Raw genomic sequence first — 12,222 nt, 5'->3', positions numbered from 1 at the left:
GTGAAACTGTGTTGCACTTATGCACAGCTGATTGTTGCACTTACAGAGCACTATGCATAGCAAAGCCCCTCATAGTGCTTTCCATGGGCTACACCTTTACCCACATGGTTTGAAAGTAAGTTGTGAGCAAAAACAGGTCACCTGATGTCAAAGCATCAGATGATTAACAGCTAGGGGGCCTCATCCACCTGTCAGACTTGGCCTGTGGGTGGTGGGCTGAAGGAGATAACAATCTGGCCTACTAGTCAGATCCAATTCCTCACCCATGATGTAAAGTAATAAAAGTGCATATAAATGTGTACTAAATAAAGCATATATTTATTTCCATCAATTTAAAGGTCTTGGCTGAGATAAATGCATGAATTTTTGCAGTCAAACATGCAGCTGTTTAATTTTCATAACAATGCTCATGTTCAATGCAGCAGCAAATGGATTAAAACATTGAAAATCACAACTCCAGTTAAAAACAGCACAAAAAACTAACTAAAGCTTTTTTAAAAAATCCAGAAACAATGAAATGCAGAGGTTAAGATGTAAAGGGGAGGGGGAATACATTTAATACTCCCATCAGCGGGTGGCGCTGTGGTCTAAACCACAGAGCCTAGGGCTTGCCGATCAGAAGGTTGGTGGTTTGAATCCCCACGATGGAGTGAGCTCCTGTTGCTCGGTCCCTGCTCCTGCCAACCTAGCAGTTCAAAAGCACGAAGTCCAAATAGATAAATAGGTACTGCTCCAGCGGGGGGGGGGGCAGCGTTTCCGTGTGCTGCTCTGGTTCGCCAGAAGCAGCTTAGTCATGCTGATCGCAGACAAACGCTGTCTGCTGTCTGCGGACAAACACCGGCTCCCTCAGCCAGTAAAGTGAGATGAGTGCCGCAACCCCAGAGTCATCCGCAACTGGACTAATCCAACCCAACAGGATAGTTAGTTTTTTAATTTCCTGGAGTAGACATGTCTATGCTATTCAGTTTTGGCAGTTTATGCTTACAGGATGGTAAGGAAATACAGAATCTTACTGAAGGAAAATGTTGAGATTTTCTTTTTTTTTTTAAGTGGGGAAAACATCATGTATGGAAATACAACATTGACAAGGTGTTGCTGTAACCAGGCATCTGTAACCAGCTTTAGCTAAGGGCCCAGCCACAATTTCTAATTGAAATCTCCAAAATTTGGAGCTGCTCCAGGCTGTCTTTGTTGTGTCTGTGGATGGTATTTAACAACTGCATCCCATCAGTGCAATGATTTTTGTTTGCACAATAGCACTCCCCCTGTGTGTGGGGGGGGGGGGATGTTCCGTTCCGCAAAAAAAAAAATCCGTGCGCCAGTGGAACAAGAGACTTAGCACTGCATTGGATTCTACCCAGCATCTTTTGTTGGCATTACTACACTTCTGTTGACCTGCTTAAAGTGCAGGCAAGCTTGCTTCTCAGTAAGGGGCGGTTTTGGAGCTATGTGCTTATAGAAGCACAGAACATGGTACCTCTGTTCTAAATGGCTTTGAGAAGAAGTTCTGGTATTAAATAAGCTTATTGCTTGTGGGGATGTTTTCCAGTTCTAGGCAATGTGGGGGCTGAGGAGGCTGCTCCTCCCCTCCTGAAGAAAAGCATGTAGGATTGAAAGGATGTTTGAGCCTTTTGTTAGTCACCTAGCCCTCCTCTGCAACTTGGTCCCCTCTGAAACTTAACACATTGTTAATAATAATAATAAAAAACCCCCACATGGATTTGCATATGCTAATGTATATGTATAGATAGAATTTCAGAAATAATACTATAAATGTAATGAATGTGATTCAACTGATAGGTCCAGTCAGTAGAAGGACTTGAGCTTGCACAGTGGGTCTCTCCTCACTGTGGCCCATATGAACTTCTTGGCTCTTTATTATGTCTCTTTGCTTTGCTATCACCACAACCCTTTTCTTTCCAGCATTATAGATGGTTCATTTTTCTATCTTTTCTTGTTTCCCCATTCTCAAGGCTTGTTCCTCCTTGGATCCTGAAAGTGCATACAAGAAGTTTAAATATTGTCCAGTTGCTCAGATTTTAATTTTGATGCACAGGCAAATAATATTCTTTGGCAGATATAGGATATCATAGATTACTGAGGACCTGAAAAAGTATCCTGTGATCACTGGTGCAATGAGGATCCATTCTCCAAGATGTCTCTCTTTTTTCCGAAAATCCTGGGTTTCCTCTTTGCTAAAGTTTAGTAAAACTGAAGATATAAGCTCTAGAACATCAGATTCTTACTCACCATGCCACCAACTTCTCATCAGTAGTTACAGTTTTTCTTCAAGAGTTTGAGATTTTAAAAATCACTAATAGAATTTGGAGTCAATCTTTCCTCTGTGGTTTTTGTTTTAAGAAAAGACAGGTGGACACCACCTTTGGAAAACATGCAATATCCCTGTTGATAGCTGAAATGCTATTGTTCGGGGCTCCAGTCAGTATGAATCAAGACACTTGTAGTTGTGCTTCAGATTTGGAGATGTGAAGGAAAGGAAAATAGTTACTAAGTTTTTGCCTGTATGCATTCAGCATTCTGTATGTCCTAGAAACTCTCAGGACCATTTAAATGAAACATGCAAACTAATACACTTCTGCATACCTGTTTCCCCAAGTACAGGGAAACCACTATTTTATTTTGGGGTGGCCTCATATTGCTTCCTGACTGATAGGTACATAATTACCTAGTTCAGTATTGGAAGGAGTAAAACATTTGAATGACATTTAATGGTGGTAATTTTATTCATTTGTGGCACCTAAAATACATACTATAGCCCCTGCGTTGCTCAACTGACTAAAAATATTGCAATTAAGTTGATGCCAATAAATCCTGTGTTAATAGAGAACTGTTCATGAATTCAAAGTCCAAGCTCATAGAGGAGACTATTCTCTATATCAGAGGTTGTCCATATGTGCCCATTTGCTTATTGAATCTATATAAGTCAGTGCTGTGGGCTGCTTTCTTAGGAAGCTTCCTTATACTGTGTCCATAGATCCATGTGGCTTTCTCCATATCTGGTACCTGATCTTTTATTTAATTGGTGGTGCCAGGAATTGAACCAGAGACTTGCAAGAGCATGTGCTCTGCCACTGAATTATGTTCCCTTCCAGATGCACTTGAACCCGTGGGGCTAAGCAGGGATAGGCAACCTAAGGCCTGTGGGCCGGATGCAGCCCAGTCGCCTTCTCAATCCAGCCCACAGACGGTCTGGGAATCAGTGTGTTTTTACATGAGTAGAATGTCTGCTTTTATTTAAAATGCTTCTCTGGGTTATTTGTGGAGCATAGGAATTCGTTCATCCCCCCCCCCAAAAAAATATATAGTCCGGCCCATCACATGGTCTGAGGGACGGTGAACCAGCCCACGGCTGAAAAAGGTTGCTGACCCCTGCCTTAGAGGATATTCTGGCTCTTACACAATCTGAAAACAAACCTTTTCAAATGTAAGAATAAAGTGTGCTTTTGCTATTTGGGAAATATCATCTGCTATCTGAATCATATCCGCAAGAAGTGCACAAAAGATCCACCACTGTGTGTAAATTTGGCTATGTCAGATTGTTGGGAGACATGCGACAAGCATGTAAACTGTTAGGAATTATACTTGATTCATCAATACAAGGGAACATTGGATAACCACAGCATTGATTCCCTAATATGAGATGCACATGAAAGGTGACTAATGAAAGTTGTCAAATGGCTCTTGAAAGGGGTGTGTAGATGCTGAAGAAATGAAGCAGTTAATGTGGATGTACAGTTGGGAGTTTTTGAAAAAGCTTGCTTTTGGTTCTTTATCTGACTTCATTATACTTAGCACAAGTACACATGGCCACCAGAATGCTATGTTCTTCAGGGCTATTTGTTCATTTTGATACTCCCTGGTACATGCAAACCATTTCCCATTACTCGCTGTCCTACAAGTCATCATTACACTGGTACCTCAGGTTACATACGCTTCAGGTTACATACGCTTCAGGTTACATACGCTTTAGGTTACAGATTCCGCTAACCCAGAAATAGTGCTTCAAGTTAAGAACTTTGCTTCAGGATGAGAACAGAAATCGTGCTCTGGCGGCGCGGCAGCAGCAGGAGGCCCCATTAGCGAAAATGGTCTTCAGGTTAAGAACAGTTTCAGGTTAAGAACGGACCTCCAGAACGAATTAAGTATGTAACCCGAGGTACCACTGTATGTTTGAACCAAAAGAAAGGGCAGCTTTTGTGACACTTTAATAAGCATTGAAAGAATATTCTCTTACTATTTTTTAGGGTAAGACAAAAGGCAACAAATGTTCCTATATTCAGGAAAGGACTTCCTAAACGGGAATCCATTTTCCCTCAGTGACATCATTTTAGTGCATATTTTCTGATTGACCAGGATAACCCGTGTAACTAGTCCAGGACGTACTGCCCTCTCTGACTTAGTTGTGTTGCCCTCCATCAGGTGGCTTTGTAGCTAGCTACCCAAACTGGGATTACAGCATCATGAAATCATTGTGTTTATTATATTGTCGTTGATTGGCTGGGATCACTCTGGAAAGGAGAGACCCATAAATGGTAATTGAAGAAGCATCGTATGGGGGGGGGGAGCAAGTGCCCATGGATAGCAGGGATGGATGAGTAATCCATTTAGTCCAAATACTGAAGCAAAGTGACCTAAATTGCCAGACTTGCTTATAGATTTTGTTTTTTGTGCTGCAGTTTTTAGTCCAAAAAAACAATCCATTTTAGGGGGGGAAATGCATTTGAAAGTATACAAAAGGAAGGGGGAAGACTGCATGCAAAATGCCTATATAATGTGACCAGTTTAAGTGTTTCATGATTGGTTGGTTTTTTAAAATGTACAAAACTTGGGATGGATGAACCTATGATTGAACACACTCAGAACTGATATAGAGTGAAAATAAACTGATGTGTCCATTTGTAAAGAACAGGATAAAAAAAGGTGAAAATGTAAAGGGTATGTCTACCCACTGAGAGTGCTACTTTCATTTTGAATAGTGGAAACAGAAATTTTCAGCACAGTGCTAACACTACATTCCTTCAGTAGCCTATAAACGCAAGAGGTAGGTTAATGCCAGCCCACCTGTACAATGTTTGGCTAAAAATAGAAGTGAAAGAGCTTAGTTTTGTTGTATCTTATTTTTGAAGGCTTTAATTTTTTTTTAAGAAACTTGATAGGCAGCCAAGAAATGGTACATGCCTTTTCTTACATTTCCATTCCCCCTTCCACCCACAGTGTGCATAGCCTAGCATTATAATCAAACCAAGTATGCATTAAACTGTCATCCCTTAAGGGGAAAAATGTCTTCTAATAGGGCCTGAAAGTGATCTCAAAAGCAATTCCTAAGTTTTCAATTGCTTCTTAAAATATAGCTGCTGTAAATTTTGCCCATAATTGCCTTTCACGTTTTCATGAAATATTTTCTGTGCAGTAAAATAGAATTCACCTCACAGTTGTAAAATGAGAAGCAGGGGCCAGCAGGAAAGATCGTTTAAAGAATCGGGTATAAAGAGGAGACCCTTGGTTCAGTTGTGGGAAAATTGGGATATTTATGTCAAGAGAGATTTTAGACTATATAAAATGATTGTATCAGTGATACAATTTCATGGAAGAGACATTTACTAAAATTATGTGTGTGTTAGTTACAAAAGGAAATTGACCTTCATAGCTGTGTATCTGCAGCTTACCTAAAGATTTACTGGTGGTGTCTTATTCTTAATATATGGAATTACACTGTAATTAAGGGGAGGGGGTTTCAGTTGAGCTTACTGCAATATGGCAGAATTATCCCTCCTATTCAGGCAGTACCATGGAAAAAGCATAGAATGGCAACTAACAGAATAATATCTAAGAAATGGCACGCCATTGTCCAAGCTATTAAAGCAGTTTGAATAAGAATCCAATGCCTGCATCTAAAACTCACTCCAGTCCATATCATCTGTTTTTCTGGCTATTCTACACTGTCTTATAATTGCTCTTTTTTTTAACCACTGCTCTTTTTTACAACAGTAAAAAAGAAAGGAGATAGGGAGATAAAACCATAAGGACAGAAAAGAAAGGAAGCTGTAGTGTAGTGTGAAGAAGAAAAGTAAACGAAATAAAGTTGTAGTAGTAATTATTATTATTATTATTATTATTTATTTGTACCCCGCCCATCTGGCTGGGTTTCCCCAGCCACTCTGGGCGGCTTCCACAGAGACCAAAAATACACTAAAATGTCACACATTAAAAACTTCCTTGAACAGGGCTGCCTTAAGATGTCTTCTGAATGTTGTTTATCGCTTTGACATCTGATGGGAGGGTGTTCCACAGGGCGGGCGCCACTACCGAGAAGGCCCTCTGCCTGGTTCCCTGTAGCTTTGCTTCTCGCAATGAGGGAACCACCAGAAGGCCCTCGGAGCTGGACCTCAGTGTCTGGGCAGAATGATGGTGAGGAGACGCTCCTTCAGGTATATTGGGCCGAGGCCGAGGCTGTACACCCTCTTCTAATCTTTTACTCATTCTGCATAATTTTTTATCATTAACAACCTGATCTAGTGGAAGGTGCACTTGGTATCTCTGCCATTCACCATAGACTTCACACAGGTCACTGACACGTCCCAGTGTCAATATGTGTTACATGTCTCAGTACTGTATCATCTTCCAAAATAGTCCAAGTGTTTCACCATATGCAATAACACTTGCTGATCCTTTGGCATCTTTGTACAGCTTTTTTTTAATCTTCCTCTCCAATCCAGATACCAAAGTCACATGTTGGCTGTCATTATATTCAGCAGCATTTCCAAGCAGCCTTTGAAGAGCAGGATTGTTCCATTGCTGTCATCCATTTTAGTTCATCATGGCTGCTCTCATGTTTGCTGAAATTGATGGTTCCTTGGATCTTGCAAGACCCAGGTTAACATTTTGAGATGTGATTGTTGAATCAAGGACATTTTGAATATTCTGGTATAACGTAGCACACATTTGTACGGTATCTCAGCTCTTGTTCTAGATAGATACCAAAGTATATCTCTATTTGTCAAAGATAACCAGGATCCAAAGGCTTGAAAGCAACATTCTGCACATGCACCAGATCTTTTCAGGCTACTCCTTCCCAATCAACCTCCCCAAATTCTGCTCTTGAAGTTTAGTGGATTCTTCTCAGCCACATTTGATGCTGTGTAAGGGGATGAAAAAGAAAATGGACAGCAAACTATTTTGCTGCCTGACCTAGGACACAAGAACTTTCTTTATGCCACATCAAACCATTGGTCCATGTAGCTTGTTATTCTCTCCACTGATTGACGGAAGTTTTTAAGGGTTTCAGACAAGAGCCTTTCTCAGTTGAACATGGAGATGCTGGGGATTGAAATGTGAAGCTTTGGCATGCTCTACCACTGAGCTCTTCCCCACTTCAAGTTAATCAGACGTTGATTTAAAATTATCCTGGATCAATATAAGCAGCCAGTCTCTTGGGGTTCTTTAAAAATATATTAAAATTAAATTAAAATAAATGACCAGTAGCACCTTAGGGACCAACTAAGTTTGTTCTTTAAAGTTACTCAAGTTACAGTGGATCATTGAATCCTTGCACTGAATTTTGAGCTCCATATAAGCTAAGAGGCATGGAGTCTCGTTTATGTTGTCCGCTAACATCAGCTGTAAATTAATCACTTCATTGTGTAATCCAATTAGATACTGAGATAATTGAAAACTGGTAGTATCAACACACAGCTTCTCATGCAAATAAGTACCTTATTGTTTTCAGGGCTTAACCCTTGACTCATTTGGGCTCTTTTTGGAAGATTCTTTTTATTCATTTCATTTCATTCGGTTTGTGGCGTGCATCTTATGGAACATCCTGAAGCAATAAAAATATCAATGATAAAAGAACACAATATCATATATATCAAATCCAGTACCTGGTGGGGAAATCTCCACTTAAAAGACCTTTTGAAATAGGAAGGTTTTCACTGAAAAGACAAAAAAAGACACTGCTGGTCTGATATGTAAGAGGAGGGAGTTCCAAATGGTAGGTGCCGCCATACTGAAAACCTGATTCCAACAACATGTGGAACAAACCTCCTGATGAGATGATTGCTGCAGGATGCCTGCTTCAGAGCACAGTGAACAGTTGGATGTAAGCGGTGAGCCCATCTTTTAGGAGGACAAATTTCATCAGTACTTCTGTCAGCATTAAAAGGCACTAATAAGATAATAAATTGGATTAATGTGACTTGAACAAAATCAAAGCTGTAAGACACTGTAACACACATTTCCAGGAATTCTGTAGATTTAGTCTCTGATCAACGTGACTTGCAATGATCACATTATTAGCAAATTTCTGCTTTTGTTGTAAGATAGGAGATAATAAAATCCATTTTGCCTTTTTTTAAGAATACATTTCTGCATCATACTGCTGGTGTGGGGTATTAATATCAGGTTTGTATAACAGTAGATATCTGATCACAGATTTAAACAGTAGTTTAAAACATTAGACCAGTGCAAATTATTTCTTGATTTGTCAAATTGCATTGACAAGGGATTTTAAAAGAAAATCACAATTGCTGTCTCCCTGAAAGCAACCAATTCAAAACTGCTTAGTGACAACACCACTTAGAGATAGCTGATTAAGCAATATATAAATTATTGAAGTAAATGGACAATAAATAAAATGACAAGTAACCAGTTCCTTTAAATAGCATTCTTTGGTTTATTCTGGACCCCATGCAAATTTTGTCAGTTTGTTGAACCCTCAAACTTGCATATTTTATACTGTATAAAGATTTTGTAGTGCCTGATGAATGCTTTGGTAACAGTACAACAGTTTTTCACCAGTGATCTGGTTCATGATAATATAATCCCTGAAAAGCTCCAATCGTGTCCTGTTAATACTTTCTATATCTTACCTTGAAAGCTGTGTGGTCGCTGCCACTACTGTGGTTGCTCCCAAACCGCCCTCCAGAATAATTGCATCTGTCATTTTTTATTACTCTTCATATTTATACCCCACCATTCCTCCATTAGGATCCCAGGGTGGAGCATAGATCAGCAGATAATACAAATAAAATTACAACCTTGAAAACCTGCAATAGCGTCAGTAAAATACAGAATTCACAGTGCAGCTTTCAAAGAATAACAGGTCATCAGCCAAATCCACCCTTCCCCAAAGCCCCTGGAAAAACAAGTGGATCTTTAGCTTTTGGTGGAATGATGTTGGTGTGGGGCACAAGCACATCTCTGTTGGGATAGTGTTCCACAGCCAGGATGACACTACAGAGAAGGCCTAGCCCTATGTCACCACCAGTTGGGCCAGTGGGAGACACTGTTAATTGTGTGGCTGTGTATCACTCTCCTTACACACTTGCTTAATGGGTCAGATATTGTTACCATTGTATGTAACTATACAATCCACTGTCATGTAAGTAGGAGGTGTAAATGCTGCCAGGAGCAGCTTAGGAGCAACTTGCAGGAGTAGAGGCAATTGTGCAGCTAAAACAGTGTATAAATGGCTCCAGAATGGGGTCTGTTTGCACATAACGCTAAAATCATGGTTTGGTCCATGAGTGGAGAGCCTGTGGGCCTAATTAGGTCTGGCATGGGTCCCAATTTGGCTGGCGTGGCTGTTTCCCCCATCCATGTAATCTGCCCCACACCTGATGTCATATGTGATGACAGCCAGAAATGCAGCTGCCAATGAACAATTGAAATCCTTACAAGTGCTCCCTGTTGTGCCTTGGCAAAGGAGGCTTGAAGTCAGAGCCAAGCAGGTGATTGGTGGTGACAGCAAGCCAGCAGCGATCAGCAGTTCAGTGGTGTTCACTACCAGGATCTTCATAGCATAGCCAATCCCAGCAGATTTCTGTAAACTCCAACCCCTCCTCAATTCTGTATTGTATATAGATGGGAAGCTGATTTCTACCAAATTTATTTAGAGTTTCAAAGAATCTTGCATGAACCAGGAATACTGGTTTACAACGTTGGTTTGTTAAACAAGCCAGCTTCATAAATTATGTTTTGAAATTGCTTGACTCAACAATTAACCATCATTTATTGTAAACCAAGATTGCAGATACAATGGAACGGTCTTCTTTTGTGTGGCATTGCCCTTTCAGGATTCTACTCTGAGAAGAACTAGCACTGAATACCACCCACATGCTAGAATACATGTGTGATGCTAGTTGGGAGGGGGTATAATTCTGGAGGCTTTTGTTGAAATGAGAGACAAGTATGGCTTGCTAAGTGTTTCTGTTTTTCTCTCATGCTCTTTGCACAATTCCCTATTTCCTTTGAAATAGATGTTTTTAAAAAAATATTATCATCACCATCAGCAGCAGTGTAGTAGTGGGATTAGAAATGTAGCCTAAGAGTGTGTTTGTCGCTCAATTCCCCATTTACTTCAGGGGAGATTTTTTCTTGTTACCAATATCACCATCACCATCATCACTGTAGTAGCACTAGGGTTAGGACTGCAGCGTGGGTCTTCTGCTTCATGCTTTTGTTATCCATCATCTTGGACTATATTATCCTCATTCAACTCAGTGTTGCAGAATGAATGTTTCGTTAACATCATTATGCTCACAGTACAGTACAGGTGACTTATTGAAATGAATGGCCCTAACTAATTAATTTCAGTGGGTTTACTCTCAGAAAAATCTACTTGAATGCCACTGTGCGTGTGTGCATGCATGTGTGGATTTTTGTGAGTCTCATAACTATCATCACAGCACATAGTTTAGTTAGGTACTAAGCGTTTGTAAAAAGGCAATTATTAAATGCTCACAGTATCTTTGTAAGGGATGGATATGAGGAGAAACTCCCTGACCCCATTGACCAAACCCCCACAACCTCCTAGCCATCCTACCAGGTCCGGGGGGCAGCAGTCGCCCCAAAGTAAATGTGGCAGAAGTCCTCCGAGGCAAGTAGGAGAAGGGGAGGGAACCTGTAAGCTTGATCCTTTGTTCTATGAGACCCATCTACACAGCACAAAGCGTCCTGTTAAGCTTATTATTTATCTCTCATGTTTTAGGACAGCAAGGGGGCCAAGGAGGAGTTTTCAGTAGCTGCCAGTATATTCTAGAAACACTTTCCTAAAAAGATTAACCAAACCCAAATCTGTGCATTTTCCAAAAATCTTGCAGTACCTTCTTATTACTTACATTGGTTTCTGGCAACCAGAGAAAGGATGGTAAAGAAGGTGGAGATTTAACATTTGTAAGGTTCTGTTTATTATGTTTATGGGTTGCCTATTAAATGTGGAAGAACTGGAACTCCAAAAGAAATAGATTGAATGAAAGACTGGCTGGTGTAAGGCCACAAACTTGGTGGTATTAAGATTTTCTTATTTACCTCTTAAATTGATGTTGCTAGGCAGTTTGGTGCTTTCTAGTTATCTTACTAGCAAATTATTATGTACACAGTGCAGAATAGCAGCAACTTTTCTTTTTGATGTACAGGAGAGGGGTCCCATTTCTATGAGGGGTGTGTGTGCACGCACTCCTTTTTGCTCCAGATGAGTGACATTCGATAAAAGATGTAGGGCAGGAGTTGCTGACATGGTTGGACTGCAGCCCCAGTCAATATGGTCAGTGGTTAGAGATGATGAGTGCTGTAGTCTCAGAACATTAGGAGAGGACCACATTGGTTATTCATGTTTCTACAAGTCAGAAATAACATATTCTTTACATATACGAATGTAATACATGTTGCACACATCCTCGCCTGTAAGCAAGCTTTCAGCAGCTATAATGACAATTTACATACATTCTACCACCCAACACTTTTATATCTCTCTACCCCCCCACCCAAGCCACAGTTGAGGACAGTATCCCCACTGTGTATTTAAGATTGTCAGCAATTCAGTAGCAAGACTAGTCTCTTTGGTTTATGTAACTATGAAAGGTGTTGCATACACTATTAGTGTAATGCTAATAATTCAAATTCTTAATAAATGTAGGCAAGCATAGTAGTTGAAGTCTTGCAATGCTCATTCTTGTTCCCCCAATTTTATCCCTGTGGCTTGTCAGAAGTCTGGAATCTTTACGGATCACATTTGCTTGTTACCTGTGTGCATGCAGTCTTGCCAAAAGCCAGAAAAGCAAATTTTACATCAGGTTATATCTGTGTGTTTTTTAAAAAACCAAAAAGAAAACAATGCAGCCACATAGAACTAAAACATGAGTAGAATCAGTAGCTTCTGTTGTTAATCTTAGCAGTTTTGCGTCTTGCCTTTTTGCCACAACT

At 40.2% G+C, this 12,222-nt stretch overlaps 1 protein-coding gene and 1 long non-coding RNA gene across 3 annotated transcripts in view; both read left to right on the top strand.

The window, feature by feature from the left end:
* The window catches only part of SCAF8 (SR-related CTD associated factor 8), a 72,733-nt gene that overhangs the window by 42,178 nt on the left and 18,333 nt on the right, over nt 1-12,222 (top strand). The gene's annotated exons all lie outside the window — the stretch shown is intronic.
* On the top strand, nt 6,477-11,947 carry LOC309366233. Its single transcript, XR_014166596.1, has 2 exons — nt 6,477-10,657; nt 10,723-11,947. It is a non-coding gene; the product is annotated as an uncharacterized lncRNA (long non-coding RNA).

This window comes from Podarcis melisellensis, assembly GCF_964234715.1.
Source record: "Podarcis melisellensis genome assembly, chromosome: 3".
Lineage (NCBI taxonomy): Eukaryota > Metazoa > Chordata > Lepidosauria > Squamata > Lacertidae > Podarcis > Podarcis melisellensis.
Note: the sequence above shows the minus strand (reverse complement) of the source record. Positions and strands in the feature narration are given on the sequence as shown.